Consider the following 19207-nt stretch of genomic DNA (forward strand, 5'->3'; position numbering starts at 1 on the left):
CTGTGTGCTCAGAAAAGTTACTCATTTACTTTTTGGGTGGGTATGATGACAAGCTTGCTTTCTTTGGCATTTGCCCAGCTGTCAGTGAGGGTGTCTCAGTTGACCTTTTATTCCATTGTATCTCTGATCAGTTTCTTTGTTTTGACATCTATTTGTTTCAGCTGACATCAAATGCCTAAGCCTGAAGACTTATTAGAAGCCGGACATAGCCTCTGCACTGTCAGAGGAAATACATTCCAGGTTGTGGTGATTCAAATGATTCTGAGAGACATAGTTTCTGGGTAATTTAATAATTTTATTAATAAGATCAGCATATTATTAATAAAAGGATGGTGAATAATAGGCTGTCTCAGACCAAAGACAATTATGGTGGTGGGCTCACAGTTTATATACCCTTTGAACAGTAGGTGTTCAATGGAGGTTGAGAGTGACATAATTTATCTCTCCTTAAACCACCTTGGAAGAACGAAAAACTTACAAATCCTTAAAAGTATTTCTGAAAACAGCTGTACAAAGCCCCTGAATCTTGGGACAGTGCACACTCCACCGTGGAAGCAGTGACCCACTTTAACAAAGAGTTAAAAGTCAAGAAATATGCTGGGAAAATGAGCAAATAGAAAAAAATGCTGACCATAGAAACTTTCTATGGTGACAAGGAAGATCAAAATACACCCTCAGAAGAAAATTTGTGAAAGCTCCTACATCCAAAGCTTCCATGAAAAATATGAATTGGTCTCAGGCCATAGAAGTGCTCAAAGAGAGTGACATTATGTCACCCTTAGACAGAGAGACTTATCTCTACCTAGACCACCCCCAGGTTTGGGCAATCTATTCAAAGAATATATTCCTCCCCTCCCCTCCACAAAGCTGAGCAGAACACAATGTCTACTTCACCAGGGTGGGGTCTGAACAAGAAAGTTAGTCCAATCTCATTATTAGCAATGTCCTCCAAGAGACTGAACTTTTAAAAATCAGGACTTTAGAAGGGGAGAACTCTGGATCTCCTAAAACCATTGATTATTAATAATGATTTCTCTTTAGGTCTTCTTTGTAAGTGATCCTGTTTTGTTGTAAAGGTTGCTAACAAATCCACTAAAGCTAAATGGCATTTAAATTCAGGATCCAGAAATAATTAAGTTAATAATTTCCATTCAATTCATTAAGTGTGCTGCTAAGCGCTTAGGGAGATAATAAATTTAGATAAAATAGGTTCTTGCTCTCATGAAGCTTACAGTCTAGTATTGTGACACACTCAAATAATTGTGATAAAAAGGGCACAAGAGTGTCTAAGAGGTACAGACAAAATACTGTGTGAAGTTCAAGGCAATTCTGGAGGTCATTATAGACCTAAGATGGGGGTTCACAGTGATGTTCCTGGAGGTAATAACATTTGAATTGGGTTTTAAGGGTAAGAAAGGCTTTTTTTTTTTTTTTTTTTTTTTTGGTGAGGCAATTGGGGTTAAGTGATTTGCCAAGGATCACACAGCTAGTAAGTTGTCAAGTGTCTGAGGCCGGACTTGAACGCAGGTCCTCCTGGCTCCAGGGCCAGTGCTCTATCCACTGTGCCACCTAGCTGTCCTGGTAAGGAAGGCATTCTAAGCATAGGGAAGAGGTCAAGCAAAACCCTGGAGGCAGGAAAGCATGGGATATTAATAGAGCTCAGTGGCTAATCTAACTGCCTGGAGTAGAGTATGTTAAAAGGGAATAGTATGAGAAAAACCTATAAATGGAGGCCAGGTGATAGGGGACCTAGAGTTTAATCCAACAGCCATTTATTAAGCATATACTATGTACCAGGCCCATGCACTATGTACCACTATGCCCCAGGGATACAAAAACCAAAACAAACAGGCATTGCCTTCAGGGAGCTTACATTTTCGTGGAAGGAAACAATATGAATTAAAAAAATATCTAAAGTAAGGAGGGGTAAGAGGAAGATACTAAGAACTTCAGTGTGTGTGTGTGTGTGAAATCAGGAAAGGAATTTAATCAGTGGCATCTGAGCCAATCCCCAAAGGGAGCTAGAGATTCCAAGAGGTGAAGGAAGAAATGTGAAGATATGGGGGAGAAGAACCTATACAAAGTCCAGCATCAAGAGATGGAATATTGTTTGGTAGGAACAGCAAAGTAGGCCAGTTTGACTGGAACTGTGAATAGGAAGTAAGGAATGTGAAAGGGTATAAGGAATTCAAGATGCTCATCTGGAGATTATGAGAGAGGTCTGGGCTGGAGATATTGATGTAGTAGTTATCTGTGTAGAGATGATAGGAGAAGCTATGGGAGTCAATTCTTATCACTTTGTTAGCCCTTTAGTTGTTTTTGTATCCCCAGTGCTCCTAAGGGATGCTCATGGTATTAAATTGAATAATCATCTGGTACTCTGTTTAGCCAGCTTCACAAAGGATACACTGACCTTAAAAAAATTTGTAACTAGATCCCAATTGGATGGTTTATTGACTAAGAAACTGAATTCAATGGCAGATTTTGTTTTCATGTGGTCAATGGCAATCTTCAGCTGTGGCTAGAGTTTCCTTGGTACTAAGTGACTGTGGATGTGTCTTCTTACCACTGTTCATGGGCTTAAAGAAGAAAATGGCTCCTGTGCTAGAAATATGAGCCATCTATGTCTGTGCTTTCTGCTTCAATCACTCTATACTGCCACACCTACGAGCTTGGACCAATGGTTGAAGTATGTGTAAACACCCATTCTCAGGAAATTAGCAAGGATGTGCTGGAACCAGCTTGAACAGGATTAGGAGAAGGTGTTAAATTGTTTCGTTGGAGTATTTTCATTTCAGCAATTGGTAAGTTACAAATCATGGCTTGATTTTTTTGTTTAGTTAATTGTCAGGACTTAAGAGATGGAGAAAATGTTACTAATGAATATTAACCTTAAAAAGGAGTCATGAGTGTGCCTTTTGCCCCTGGAGAGTCAATTGTTCAACATTTACTAGCACACCAAAGCACATCTCCAAATCCTTCTTTTTAGAAGCAGTGACTTGGTTTTCTTTGTGATTAGCAATGGTGACTTCTACAATAGAGGTCAGGGAAGAGAATTTTTGTGAAGGGGAGGGTCTTGTGCCTCATGGAACTTCCATCTTGAGCTGTTCCCACTAGGTGTCTGAGCACAGAAATCCCACTTACCACTTCCACTACTTGATATCAGTTTTTTTTTTTTTTCAGTCATGTCTGACTCTTCATGACGCCATTTAGGTTTCATTTGGCAAAGATACTGGAGGGGTTTGCCATTTCTTTCTCTAGCTCATTTTTATAGATATGGAAACTGAGGCAAACAGGGTCTTATCCAGGGTCACACGGCTAATAAATATCCGAGACAAGATTTGAACTCAGGTCCTCCTGACTGCAGGGCCTGCTCTCTATCCACTGTGCCATCTAGCTGTCCTATTAGAACAATATAATTTTAGAAATGAGAATTAGTCCAAATTCCCCTACACTTAAATATAAATTCCAAATAACATATATTGCATTGTCTGAAAAGAACCGAGAGTGTGTGTGTTTGTGTAACAACTATAAATGCCAGTGATCTCTTACCAACTTAATATTATTTTCAAAGGATCATAGATCCAGAGCTGGAATGAAGCTTATAGATCTAGTCTCTTTTCTCTCCCTCCCCTCACTGTCACCCCCATTTTACTAATGTGGAAAAGGAGGCTCATGGAGATTAAGTGATACACCCAAGGTAACATAGATGGAATTTGAACCCAAGTGCTCCCACTATAGAGTCTAGGTTCTTTCACAGCATGATAGATGGCTGGGCCTGCACTTACATCCACCCTTAGACACTTAACTAGCTGTAGCCCTGGGCAGGTCACCTAAGTAACAGCTTCAGTTTCCTTATCTGTGAAATGGAGATAATAATAGCACCTACCTTCCAGGATTGTTGTGAGAACCAAATGAAATAATAATCATAAAGCATTCAGCACAGTGCTTGGCAAATGGTAAGCACTAAATAAATGTTTGCTATTATTTTTATCCTTTTATCAAGGAATTTCATATGAGCAAAAATTGTACTTTAAAAAAAATCAATGGCTATAATTAAGAATGATTTTTGGAACATAGCTTATAGCTTTGTGGTGGCAACCCTGGGATTTTTGAGGGACTCTCACTATGCTGGTACAAAGAAGATCATAATTCAAAGGTAATAGGGGAAAAAAAGACCTCTTGCTCTGCAATATGGCTTGATCCCTGGATGTCTGCCTTGTACTTGGACAGCCCCAACCTTACATGAAAGGACTCCATAAGCTTTTAACAAACCATATGGCAAAAACATCTATGCATATTTCTTCTGATACCTTGAGGCTCTGCTAAACAGCTGGTATTAATGAATAAGAATGGCCCTTGAAATCATGGTATGCACTTGTTAGGAAGGAACAACTTATAGCCAGGAGTATTATAGATTATGAGGAAAAATCCTTCAGGGTTGGAAGGCCTGGGTGATTTCTGAATTTCATCTACATTTGGGCACCTGTAGTGCTTGAGGCAACACAATGTTGGACTGATTAGCAAGTATTAATTATATTCCTATTGATGGTGACTATGGGAAGTGGGATTCCCAAATCCTGTCTCTGACTGCTGTTGCTTTTGTAAAGCCCCATTGCTCTCTTCCCTTTTATGGTGACAATGCCCTGCAATGTCAGTCCCATTGAGCCCAGGAAACTTCAGAAAGGAAGTTAACTTTCCTTTCCACTTTGGTACCTATCAGGAGAGTTTCATGACCAATAACCCTAACATACTATAAGGGGAGTTGTGAAAGGTCCTTGAGCTAGAAGACTGCCTAATGCAAAAGTAGTGAAATTTATGACTTGGGTTTGGTTTACTGCCCACCTAAATTTTCACACCTTCATTCACTTTTTTTTTTTTTTTTGGTGAGGCAATTGGGGTTAAGTGACTTGCCCAGGGTCACACAGCCAGCCAGTGTTAAGTGTCTGAGGCCCGGATTTGAACTCAGGTCCTCCTGACTCCAGGGCTGGTACTCCATCCACTGTGCCATCTGGCTGCCCCCCTTAATTCACTTTCAAGTTCCTTAGGGCTCCCTGACCTTTTGCCTATTCTAGAAAAGCAATGAGGAACAAAGAGGGTTCCAGAAAGCTTAATGGACTGATGGAATTGCTTGGAAAAACAACTGGATGGTCAACCATATGATCCCAACCAACAAAGACGGAATGTAGGGATGAAAGTTGAGAGCCCCGGCTGAGAAGGCTTAGCTCACCTGCCTCAGGGCCTGGCTTTCTGAAGGCAATGGGAAGGAGATAAAGAAAACATGAAATGCTGTATCCTCATGACCTTTGGAATGACCATGACACTTTGAAGGTTGTGTTGAGATTGGAGTGAGGCAAACTGTGTAAATTCATTTTATGATAATTCTGAACCTCCTCAATGACATCATTGTAATATGCTTTACTGCAATTTATATCCTTTCCCTCTGTCCATTCCCCATGTCTGTGAGGTAATTTCTTAGACATTCCTAGTGTTTGCTCTGAAGCAACCCAAGAACAGAGATTCCTAAACAACCTGCCTCCTTTTTAGGGATAAACAACTTCCCACAACAAGTCTACAGAGAAGGGTTCCTATTCAAAATTCACTTAAGGGCTTAACAGTTTCAGAGGATACTCAGGAGAGATGGCTAGTGTAAGAACATTGAACCTGGAGTCACAAGACCTGGGTTCAAATTCTACCTCAAGTATTAACTAATTATATGATCTTGGGCAAAGTTATTTGATCTTTCTCAGTCTTAGTTTCCTCATTTGTAAAAAAGGGACAAAAATAGTACTTACTTCCCAGAGTTGTTGGGAGTATGAAATGAGATAGCACGTACAATGCTTTACCAAACCTTGAAGTGCTATGTAAATGCTTTGTTGTTGTTCAGTCTATTCAGTTGTGTCTGACTCTTCATGACCCATTTTGGAGTTTTCTTAACAAATATATTAAGGGGCGGCTAGGTGGTGCAGTGGATAAAGCACCGGCCCTGGAGTCAGGAGTACCTGAGTTCAAATCTGGTCTCAGACACTTAACACTTACTAGCTGTGTGACCCTGGACAAGTCACTTAACCCCAATTGCCTCACTAAAAAAAAAAACAAAAACAAAAACAAAAACAAATATATTAGAGTGGTTTGCCATTTTATTCTCCAGCTCATTTTATAGATGAAGAAAGTCAAGCAAATAGGGTTATGTGGCTTGCCCAGGGTCATATATCTAATAAGTGTCTGAGGTAAGATTTGCACTTAGGTCTGCCTGAGTCTTCTCACTGCTATTATTAAGATAACTTTGAGGGAAAGACCTATAATTACTTACCCCATATAAAGACCTACCATAAGGTCCAGGGCCTTTATTAAGCCCCTGAAGCATGTTTCATTTTTCATGTTGGTAGTTAAATAGTGTCACTTATGTCTTTGTCAAAATTTCCCTAAACCTATTTTCTCCCTATCCCCAAATTCCAAGAAAGTATAATGGAGGAGTTTCTTGAATAAATACAGTTGGATGCTTTGCTTATAAGAAACCAAGTAGTAGGCTTCAAAGTTTCTTAGACTTAGATTCTGAGGTTGTCCAATCCAACCCTGTCATTTTACAGATAAGGAAACAGGGTCCCAGAGACAGAAGTGACTTTTCAAGGCCACATAGGAAATAAATGAGAGCCAGGATAGAACTTCGATTCCTTGACTCCAAATCCAGTGTTTTTCCCCACTGTGCTACACTATGTTGATGTAGTAATTTAGAAAAGGGAGCAGGAGAAAATGTGGAGTCTCTTTGGAAAATGTGCATCAATCATGTATCTAGGGACATGTCGCAGGCAATTCCAACAGTCTGGAGTCCTTTTTCTATCAGAATGGGTACCTTTCACTTGGTACCTTCTTTTCTTTCTCACTTTTGCTCCCCCCCCCAATTATCTCTTATGGAGATCCCTGGTTAGAGGGATTGCAACTGTGCTGCATTCAACTCTGTTTGCCAGTCTTCTGAAAAAATAAAAACATAATCCCTCAAGGGAAAATGAGAGTGGGTATGTTGTATTCTTCATGCACCACTAGTCCTGCTGGGGATGATCAAAATTCAACATCAAAACCACCATGACCTCAGGTCCCTTGTATGTATCAAATTAATTCATTGATGATATAGTCCATGAAGAACAATCGTGGTAAATTAATCTCACATCATGAATAAGAAATACAGCATCTTTTTTTTCTCCCTAAGTAAAAGCCCTGTCCAGCCCTTAAGGAATGCTCCCAGATCCCATTGCTCAGCATGGAATTACTTTCCCAGAATTGTGCCATATGTGTGAATAGCTTAAACCAGAACTCTATAAAAGTGAAATAAATGAGACTCTTACTTTTTGCCGAGATAAACATTCCCTTGGTTCAATGGTAAGGGGAGGTCTAGGATGGCAAGTTTTCCATTTTGGTCACTTAGAGCCGAGCAGAAACATGGTCTTCCCTCCATTGATGTTTCAGCTAGAAGTGGGTAAATTCAGTTGCGGTAGAGCCTGTTTTGTATCTCTTTTTCAAACATTTTGGATTTTGGAAAAGTCTAAATGTGTCTTGTCAGACACTTTTTGCCTGTAATTCTTTAAAACCATGTGTGACTTAATCCATATGCTTTCCATTCATTTATACTCAAATCATCCAAATACCACTTTTAAAGAGCTATTTGATTTCAAAGAGACCTTTTTAAATAAGCATTTAAAACCCTTTGAGGGGGAAAAAGATGTGATGCCACATTTTTTCAAGGGTAAACAAAACAGCTAAGGACACACATGCCCTGAGAAGTCTAAGCATATCAATTTTGGTTGGGTTCTATATTTAAATTCAACAAAAATCTATTCAATAAATATTAAATAGCCTGCAATGTTGATAGCATGGTGTCAGTGCTGAGGGGGCATAAAAGTCTAGATAATCGTAGAATTACAAAATTTTAACATTGACAAATTAAGTCAATGAGCATTTATTATGCATTTACTATGTTCTAGGTGCTATGCTAAACACCAGAGATAGAATGAAAGACAAAAACCAGTCTCTGTTCTCAAGGAGCTTACAGTCTAATGAGGAAGATAACATACATACAATTATGGACATACAAGATATGTACAGCCAAAATTGGAATGAATCTCAGAATAAAGGCATTATATTTGGACCAGCGATAGTGATTGGTCCCAGTGGCTCAGAACACCATGTTTCTCAATGATGACTGCATTGGTTTTTTGCTTACCTCATCATATTAACTCATGTTGAGCTTCTAGTCTATTAAATTATTCTCAGATGTTTTTCATAGGAAGTGTTGTCTAGACATACCTTCTCTACTTGTGAAATTTATTTTTTGAACTCAAATGCAGTTTTTCACAAGTACCCTCATTACATTTCATCTTACTGGATTTTGCCCAAAGTTCTTGCCTGTTGAGATCTTTTGTGCTTGTAACTTGGTGTTATCTGTGTTAACTTTTCTTCCCAAGTCTGTACCACTTACAAACTTGATATAAACATCATCTATGGCTTTAATGAAAGCATTGATAAAAATGACATTCCTGGAACGCTCTACTGCTAGGCTGATATTGTTCCATCAAATTTTTTGGATCTGGTCATACAAAGAGTTCCCAATCTGCCTAATCACTCTTACCCAGAACATAGCACTCCACCTTGTCAACAAGGTTAGCATGAGAATTTGCTAAATGAGTCAATTTGTTGAAATCTTGGCAAACCATATCTTTTTCCATGATCCTGATCTACTTATGTAGTAACCTTGTCAAAGAAAAAGGAAATGACATTATTCTCATACAGCCTTGCTTTTTGATGATCACTACTTTATTATCTAAATAACTTTATTATCAAAAAATATTACTTTAATAATACATGATCAAATCAAAATAGTTTAAAGGTTTTGTCCTTTTCCCATTTTGCAAAATTAGGATGCTTGTGGCATTTCCCTTGTTGCTATCTTTGAGTTTTGAAAATTAATATTTTATTGATATGTTTCATTTTTAAATCATGGTCATTTCTAAATATACCCCATGCTATCAAATAAAGCATGCCTCCTAGCAAAGAAAAACAGTTAAGTAAAACCCATTAGTGCAATGATTATATCTAATGCCATATGCAATGATCTGCCTTCCACACATAATAGTTTCCCATTTCTCCAAGGAAGAAAAGAGAAGTTCATTCATTTTCTAATCTTGCTCCCGAATTTCACAAAGTCTTTCTTAAAATCTAAGTTAGATGATGATGTCCCTATGCATTCATACTAATTTCTTTAGAAATGTCTCCCCTCCCCTTTATTCATCAAATTGCAAATTGTGTTCATGTCTTCTGAATTTATTTGCTGAAAATTTCCCATACCTCTTTTGCTAACTTCCCCTACCAAATTTTAGACCATGAGAATCTATTTTTTCTCTGAACTCTCTGAAATCTGCTGTCCCCAAATCTAGCGGGGTGTGTCTGATTATGCTTAGCTTCTCTCTACTTCTTTTTGTTACAAATTCTAAGACAAGGCAGGCCTCTTCACCTCCAAGGTTCCCATAATTTTCATATGAGCAACAAGTTCACCCTTGATCATCATAATCAGGGTCAGAGGGGCATTTTCCCTCATTGCTTCTGCCTAATTTTAATGAACCAAATCATTATTAAAGCAAGTCAAGAATTGACTAGTTGCTCTGCTTTTGGGAGAGTTTGGTAAGTGGCAAATGCCTGGATAAGTCAAGTCTTTTCCCCTCCCCCTGGACCTCCTCCCATGTTTATATGTGCTTCTTGAATTCCCTATGCATTTCCTCCTTTTATCTGGGGGTGGGGTGGGTTGGGGGGGGTTGTAGTAGATTCCTATCATGGTATCACTTCTGTTTCTTCCTCCTTTGATTCTCATCCAAATGCATTACACCATGCTGGATGCTTTTGTTTCCTGTATTTTTTCCACACGGTATATTTTTCTCAAGTATGAGTCTATATATGAGTTATTTCTATTTTTTCCTTTTGAATATAATGTGCCCTATTCAACTCATGAGTTTCATCCCATTTCTCAGTGATTATTTTGATTACTTAATTTGATCCCTTGAATTAAGATTTTAAGTTCATGTTTTTATTACTCAAACTTACTATATTTGTTTTTTTAAAAAATAAGAAATCAAGATTTATTTTCCTTCAAGAATCTTTTCCATATCTATTAGAGTACCTGGGGTAAAATTTAGGACCACTCTGTGGTAGTCCCTACCCACTCAGTGGCCTGAGCTGTAGGAGCCTCAGACCAGTCCTGGGTAGCAGGCTGAGCACTCCAGTCTTTAGTAGGGAACTGCTGAATGGGCACAGATGACACCTGCACTCCCTCAGACCAATCGGCCACCTCTGGTTGAGCAGTAGTGAATTCTGGGGCAGAGGCAGTCCATTCACCCTGACATTCCTTCTTTGTCACTGCCTTCTCAGTTATGGCCTTCTCAGCTGTTCCTTCTCAATCTCCTCTGGATCCTTGTAGAAGTAAAGATCAGGCATCACTTCCCATGGGTGTTCATGGGAGATGGTACCATGCATATGTAGGACTTCACGGGCCAGCATCCACCACATCAGACCCACAGAGTGAGCTCCCTTGTTGTTGCATGGAATGGCAATGTCCACATAGCAAAGTGGAGAATCTGTGTTGCACAATGCAATGGTTGAGAGGTTAACATATGATGCTTCAGTTAGAAGCTGGTGATCTGCCCGAGGATCAGTGACCACCAAGAGGCGAGGTTCCCTGAAAGCTGCCTGAATCTGGTTAGTGAAGGTGCCCGGGGTGAAGGGTCCAGCAATAGGTGCAGTGCGGTTGGTAGCAGCAAATTTCAGTATAGCTCACTGGCCAGTATTCCTGGATGAGACAACACTAGTATCAGCAGGATTTTTTCCTCCTCTCCTCTCCTCTCCTCTCCTCTCCTCTCCTCTCCTCTCCTCTCCTCTCCTCTCCTCTCCTCTCCTCTCCTCTCCTCTCCTCTCCTCTCCTCTCCTCTCCTCTCCTCTCCTCTCCTCTCCTCTCCTCTCCTCTCCTCTCCTCTCCTCTCCTCTCCTCTCCTCTCCTTTCTTTTGGTGAGGCAATTGGGGTTAAATCACTTGCCCAGGGTCACACAGCTAGTAAGTGTCAAGTGTTTGAGACTGGATTTGAACTCAGGTTCTCCTGAATCCAGGGCCGGTGCTTTATCCACTGCACCACCTAGCTGCCCCTATCAGTAGGATTTTCAATGGCAACAATGGCATGAGCAGCAAGCAGAAGCTTTTCCCAGGTTCTCTTAAAATTAATGATGTAGATGCTGTCACTCTTCCTTTTGTAGATATACTGTTCCATCTGGAAGTCCAAATTCGTGCCACCCAAATGGGTTTCTGCCATGAGAAATTTGAGGACATCCTTCTCCTTCATCTGCAAGACATTCAGGGCTCCAGACATTGTGAAAGTTTCCCTTTAAAGTTAAGACGGAAACCGAGAACAACGCAGTATGGACCCCTCTTCTCGGTAGCGGGGAAAGGAGTACATTTGGTTTTAAACATCTTAGGCCATGGATTTCTTTAGTAGACCATTTTTTGAATATTGTCTCCTATAAAATGTTAATCTTAAAGTCAGGTATGGTGGCTCATACCTATATAATTCTTGCTATTGGAGAGGATGAGGCTGGTGGTTCACTTGAACTCAAGAGTTCTCAGCTTCAACCGGCTAAGCTAATTGGGTATTCTCAGTAAGTCTTGCATTAATTTGATGAAATCCCCATGACATGGGGTCAATGGGTTGCCTGAGGAGGGACACACCTGTACAAATTAGAGAATGAAGCATGCCAAAACTCTTATATATTAATCAATGGGGTTGGACTCATGAGTAACCCTTAGGCTCTCAACCCAGGTGAGTGTGTGTGTGTGTGTGTGTGTGTGTGTGTGTGTGTGTGTGTGTGTGAGAGAGAGAGAGAGAGAGAGAGAGAGAGAGAGAGAGAGAGAGAGAGAAAGAGAGAGAGAGCACTAGCCTTTTTAAAAAATATAAAGAAAGATACATTCTTCTTGCTGCATTGTATCTGATGTTTTCTGTGGTATCTTTCTTGGAAGACAATTGTGGGAAGGTTTCTTTCTCTTCCTCCACGCTCCCCTATTTTCAGTTTGAATTGGGGTTTTCAGAGAGGTCCCTGAAACCCTCGATCAAATTTTCAAGACTCAGGCAAATATGTTTTATTTTAAACTAATTTTTGTTAGATACACTCTATACCTCTTCAGAGGCTAATTACGAGGTCCTCATCTTTTCTTAGACTTCTTGGTTCCTAGCAATGTTTTCTAGGTTCTTTCTGGTTATATTTATCCTCATGTAAATCACTAGATGTGGGTGGTGGTTGTCACCTCTGACACGTTTGGGAACCCCCCTTATCATGAACTGAGTATATTCTCAAAGGGAGAAAGCATATATTGAGATTGTTCATAATGGGTTATACCTCTCAGCAGGGATTCAACAATCACTTGTGCCCACCTTGTGCTCTCCTTTCTCTGACCCATTCTGGGTAATTTTTCTTATATTGAGATGTGTTGTCTCTCATCATCATTCCTTTTGGCTTAAGAAACTGCTTTCTACTCAGACAATTCAATTCTATCATCCACAGCTAAGGTTCTTAACCTGGGGTACACATACCCTTCAAGGAAACTGGGGATAGATCTAAAGGATCCATGAACCTGGATGGGAACAATCTAAATCTTTTTTCCCTATATAATTAGTTTCTTTTATCATCCTATATATTTTATTTTATGCATTTGAAGTCATTATTCTGAAAAGGGGTCCATAGGCTTTTCCATGAACAGCAAAAAAGGTTAAGAATTTCTGATTGACAGGAGAAGACTCACATCTATTACTTAGCTCCAAATATTTGTCTTCCTTCTCTGTGTTACATGTTTTCCCCAGTCAGCCTCCTAATATAGCTTATAATTAATTTCCTTTTTCTTTTTTTACATTAAAAAACAAAATCAAAATAACTAATATGTTTTCCAATTTTGAAAGACTTAGGAACTTTGATCAACACAATCACCAACCTTGATTCAAGAAGACTTTTTTTTTTTCCTTTGAGGGGCAATTGGGGTTAAGTGACTTGCCCAGGGTCACACAGCTAGTAAGTGTTAAATGTCTGAGGCCGGATTTGAACTCAGGTACTCCTGAATCCAGGGCCGGTGCTCTATCCACTGCACCATCTAGCTGCCCCTCAAGAAGACTTTTAATGAAACACACCGCCCTCCACCTGATAGAGAGGGAATGGACTCAGTATGCAGATTGAGATATATTTATTTTGGATGTAGCTAATGTATGAGCGCATTTTTCTTGACTATACATGTTTGGAACAACGGTTTTGTTTTTCTTTCCTTTTCAGTGGGGGTGGGGTGAAGTAGGAGGGAGAGAAGGTACATCTTCATTAGAAAAAAAAAATCAATTGAAAAAAAGCAAATTCTGTTTTCCTTTGGTAGCACTCTATGATAATCTGGAAGGTAGAGAGGTGTTCTTTCTAGCTCTCACTATTTCCTCTGGTTGGAAGATCATTTTGTATTTTGTACTTTCATAGCTGTTCCCAAGCCTGGAAGAATATTAATACTATGTTTTCTGATCGTCTTCGTGAAATTTCCCCTTTACCTCTATCCTAGTTGGAAATGAGCCACCCATACCCTAAAGGAGATTACATTCTGGTGGTAGGGGTGGAGGTGGTGAGGGTGAGTGGTGAGTTAAGATTCAACTTAATGCATAATACTAAATAACTTAAGGAGTAAGAGAGCACTGATGACTGGTGTGGGGAAGGGAGGGAGTAGATCTAGAAAGACTTTACCAAGGAGGAGAAACATGATCTGTGCCCTAAAGGAAGATGAGGAATCTGAGTGTTTGAAAGAAGGAAGTGCACTCTCCAGATAGTGAGGTAGAATGTTCACTTTGGCTAGGACACACAGTAGGGGAGCACATGAAATGAGACTACAATGGTAAGAGAAAGCCAAACTCTTGAGGCTTTGGGACCTTGATTTTCCTTTTTGCCCATCCTGTATCTCCCCCCCACTTCCCCTTGGCAGGACCAGTTAGATGAGGAATTCTTACAGGTTCCTAGAAAGTTACAAATTTCTGCCATGTTCCTTCTACTCCTAGTTCTGTGATATGGAGGGCCTATGTTTGAACTCCTCCTAACCATGTCCCATAGACACTCACTGGTCAGTGCCCCCTCTTCTGGTGCTTCTCATGTCTTAGAACATGTGTGATAAAGAACAACCTATTGGGGCAGCTAGGTGGCGCAGTGGATAGAGCACCGGCCCTGGAGTCAGGAGTACCTGAGTTCAAATCCGGCCTCAGACACTTAACACTTACTAGCTGTGTGACCCTGGGCAAGTCACTTAACCCCAATTGCCTCACTAAAAAAAACAAAAAAAACAAACAAAAAAAAAGAACAACCTATTGTTCTATTTCCCTGACCTTGAAGGTGGCAGGCCATAAAAGGAAAAATAACCTACCAAGATGAGGAAGAACCAAATGCTAAAAACTTTCTTCAATTTTGGGATTCCTTAGGGCCTAGAAGCCTCAAAACTCATATTAGCTCATGAGGATATATAACCAAATTCTTTGCTCTTGTGAAATTACAGAGCATAGAAACCTACTTACGTTATCTTCACAGGGGATAGGATTTAGAACTAAAAGAGACCCTAGTGATCATCTAAGTAAATTTGACCCTGATTCTTGTCCCTCCAGAGATATTTTTTTTTAAATAAAAGACGAAACTGTGAGAGTCAAGGACATGGTGAAGATCACCAGACATCTTTGTTAGGCAATTTGTGGCCTGTAGATCATGGTTTATAAAACATTGCCCTGGGCTGTTTGTAGCACATGAAAAACATTTTTTTGCTATCTTTTGGGTGGAATGTGAGATTGATGAGAGCCTACTGAAACTCTGCCTCAGAGTAATTTGGGTTACAGAAGAATATTTGTGACCTAAAGCATAACATGAAGGCAAGTATCATCAATGTAGCCCTGCTTTTCTGTGCATAATTATACCAAACTCTATCAGAAATGGATATTTTGGAACAGGGACTTGTGGAAAGGCTGTGAGAAAGTTCCTGAGAATACTGGAAGGAAGAGGAGGAAGGATGGGCAGTACCATGGATCTTGGGAACATGTGGGGAGATGTTGGTTCCTAGGTTTGCCCCATTTCATTCAGAGAGATAATGATGAGGAGCTGATTGCCGATGCCCAGGGTCAAGGGGTTGCTGTTGAGCACAGTGAAGTTCTGTGGTGCTGATGGGACCTGGAATGTCCCAGAACTATCCTCCCTTGCATTTCTTCTGGCATCAGAAGCCCAGGATGAAGAGGGAAAGGCAGGGGCAGCTCCCATATATGACATGGAAAACTGTTCTAGGCTGTTCCAACAGATGGTGGTCTCACATTTCCTGCTGGGAAGGGGAGATGGGGGAGTAGATAGATCCATTATTGTTCTTATTCCAGTCCCACTTTGCTCCCAACCTCTATCTGGCAAACAACAGCACACAAACCAGGCCTAAGGAGTTTAACTTCTTCTATCTAGCAGTAGGGTAACCAGTAGCCAAAAGGGATGGACCCAAAGCACAGAGGATGGGAGAACACCAAGGGTTGGCCAGCTTTGTTTATTAGAATTACCTGTGCTAATCACTTTTGGCTGTAAGGCCAGGAAACAACTTTCATTTAATGTTTATTCCTGCTTAGACACTGGAGAGAGTACAGTTGACACAGTATTTTCCTCTGAAGCTTGGAGTCACTGAGAATGTCTCTGGGGGCTAGTCTCTCAAACCAAGTCCTTTCAGCCTAAAGGAGCTCATCCTCATTGCCTAAACAACAAACCAGGGCAGAAGGAGGGGGAAAAACAACAAAAACATTCCCTTTGGCTAGTTTTGTGCTTTTCAAATTCAGCCCATAGTTGGCTCAACATCCAATCAAGTCTTTTTATTTTTTTATTTTTTAAAGTTAGCAGACTGGAACCAGTCATAGGATGTCTTTTCATGCTCCAGATCTGCAATCAGAGTCCTTCCATTGCACATCTTCAGAAGCAGGCCCCCTGCCCATCCTCTGAGGATGGAGCTCCATTGACCAGCCCCCTATACACTGATAAAGAAAACTGCCAGGAAACCATATCCCTCACAAGGATAAACACCTCCCCTATCTAAGGCCAAGTGTGTTATACTGGGAAAGAGAAGAATCCTGGAGGCGGGAGATCTGAGACTCCCTTCATCTCTTAAACCCTCAGTTTATTATCTTTAAAATCTGGAGGACAAGAATTCTTGCACAACGCCCTTCACAAGTTGTTATTAGGACAGTGCGTTGTAAGCCCTACAAATGTGGGTTGTCATTCCTTGCCCTAGGATTCCTGCATCCCCATGGTGCTCCTTCAGCCCTGACTGCTTCATTGATCTCTGTGCTTCTGGGGAGTTCAGAGAACTGCCTATTAATTTACAGGAAGCCTTTTAACTCCAAGGCCTTCCCTCTGTTAATTCTTTCCTATTTATCCTATATATCTATATCATCTATCTATATCTATCCATCCATCCATCCATCCATCCATCCATCCATCCATCCATCCATCCATCCATCCATCTATCTATCTATCTATCTATCTATCTATCTATCTATCTATCTATCTATCTATCTATCTATCTATCTATCTATCTATCTATCTATCATCTATCTTGCTTTGTGTATGTTTGTTTGGATGTTGTCTCTCTCATTAGATTGTAAGCTCCTTGAGGGCAGACACTGTCTTTTGTCTCTTCTTGTATCCTCAGCACACTGCCTGGCACATTGTAGGTACTTAATAAATGATTATTGATTAAATTTTATCTTTGTATTGAACATCAGGGTAGCATAGCAGATGGGGATGGGGTGGGGGAGGGAGAAGGAAATAAGCATCTACTTACTATTGGCCAGGCCATTTACAAATATTATTTCATTTGATTCTGTACAACAACCCTGTAGGTGCTATTATTAACCTCATTTTTTATAGATGAGAGCACTGACTTGTGATTTGTCAGGGTCACACAGTTAGATAGGCTACTTGATATGGAGTCAGGAAGCTCTAGCTGAGACCCTTCACCTTACTGGGACTCAGTTTCCCTTCCTGTAAAATGTAAAATGAAGGGATTGTATTCTTTGACCTTTGTTGTCCTGTTCTGCTCTAAATATTTTTTTACCTTTTTTTTGTGAATTCCAAATTTTCTCCCTCCCTCCAGCCCCTTCCTCACCCATTTGAAAAGGCAAGCAATATGATATCCATTATACATGTGAAGTCATGCAAAATATTTCCACATTAGCCATGGAAAATAAAGTGAAAAAACCATCTTACTTCATGCACTCAGAGTTGAGTTCATCAGTTCTCTCTCTGGATGTGGCTCTAAATCTTTGATCCTGTTGCTCTTCAAAATCAAAAAAGCCACCAGAGGGAGGAAATCAGGTCTGATTATGATGTCCTCTGTGTTTGTGATGCCCATGCTGCTACCCTTGTCTCCCTTAAGGACTGTGGGAACATGATCCAGCTGTCTGGGCCTTGGGCTCCCTGAGAAGAGAGCCTCAAGAACAAACTGAGACAGCCACCTCTTCCTGTGGGCCTGCCTGGGGGTAGGGCCCCTGTCATTAGCCCTTCCCAGTTCTGAGCTTGCTTCCAGGATATAGTAGAGGGAGTTAATCAGAGGAAAATTCTTCAGACATGAAAGCCAAGGGCAGTGTGGCAGGGTTGCTACCCTGGGACTACTTTTGGCAAAGAGTAGAGTCCAATGAGGACCCTGGTTATAGGTCCCACATTTAAACTCATTTTGCCTTTCAACTTATTTCAACAGGCACTGCCAAAAAATTTTTTTTATATAGTATTTAAAAAATACACACACACCAACCATTGTTTGTAATGACCTTTCAAAAGCTTGGAAATGTCTTTTTGGACCAATTTTGTCCTTTCCAATTTAGCAAACATGTGGTTTTGTGTGAGTTTTCCAATGGAATTTCTAATTATCATGGCTTTTAAGAAAGTGCATAACCTGATGATCTCAATTATGAGGTAGGTTTGGCTTTCTGGCTAACATTTAATTGTTCTTAACTAAGACAAAGCTATTGGAGAGCTGGGGCCTTGATTCTATGTATTTACCTGGGGATTCAGTCAAATAGTAGAAAAGGACTCACAAACTAAAATTTGTGAGCTTGGTTGAAAACTGTGGGCTCTTAGACCACAGGGGAAAATTGCTCCAAGGAAGGGGGCTCTTTAAGGAGAATGTCTAACCTTTAGGTCAACCCCAAAGTTTGAATCTGGGAACCATTAGGAGCAGGAGCTCTTCAGAACTTAACTGCTGTGAGGGTGCAGAGAGAGTCAGTTTTGAAGGCAGCTGGGGCCTTTATAGATCAAAGTTAGTGTGTTGAATTGCACCCACGTGCATAGAGGTCATTGCTATGAGGAACTCCATTGTGTTCACTTTCTGCTTGGCCTGCTGCATTCCATGCTTCAAACTTCCAGGGGGCCTGCAAGGTCAAGTCCAAATACAAGAGACTGCAGAAGGGCCCCTTGGAATGGAATGAATGGAAGGATGACACCATTCACTTAGTCCTCCCTGGGAACTGGAAACCTGCCAAACAAGCTGTAACTCAACCATCTGTCTTCCCCCCCCATTCCATTTTAAGAGAGAAATGACAACACTTTGACCTACCTATTGAATGCAAAAGGATAGAAAAGGGGTGGGGTTGAAAAGGGAAGTGTTATTGAGCATGGTGCTCATGGACATGCACCATAAATACCTCACTTCAGCTTTAATGGGGGGAAAATTCTAGCCTTTGAGCTGGGTCTGAGCTGTGTGACGGTCGTTAAAGTCAATGGGAAGCACGCGGCCCTCACCCTTGGCATGGATGGGAAAGGTTCTCCCCAAAGGCCTGAAAAGTTATGAGTAAATGGAGGAAGGACATTTTGTGTTAGTTTTCCAGCCCAGTAGTACATGGGAAGGCATCATAGAACAGATAAACCTCTAAAGGCAACTGAGTCCAAAAAGGAGAGCCAAGAAAATGCTTATCTGAACCCCTAAGGACACTGGAGTTCATTAAGCATCCATTTCAGATCTGAGTCATTCTGACCTGTGTGCTGTTGCTTCCATGTCACACCTGACACCTTGCTTGGACCATGCAGTTGTGCTTGTACATTTCTTTGTGTCTCTTTCTGGTTCAGCATTCCTTAAGAGCAGGGGCTGCTTTGTTTTTCATGAAAATACC

At 40.6% G+C, this 19207-nt stretch overlaps 1 pseudogene; it reads right to left on the minus strand.

The window, feature by feature from the left end:
- Nucleotides 1-10177: 10177 nt before the first annotated feature.
- LOC122732005 lies at nucleotides 10178-11401 on the minus strand (annotated as a pseudogene).
- Nucleotides 11402-19207: the final 7806 nt, after the last annotated feature.

This window comes from Dromiciops gliroides, chromosome 6 (assembly GCF_019393635.1).
Source record: "Dromiciops gliroides isolate mDroGli1 chromosome 6, mDroGli1.pri, whole genome shotgun sequence".
NCBI lineage: Eukaryota > Metazoa > Chordata > Mammalia > Microbiotheria > Microbiotheriidae > Dromiciops > Dromiciops gliroides.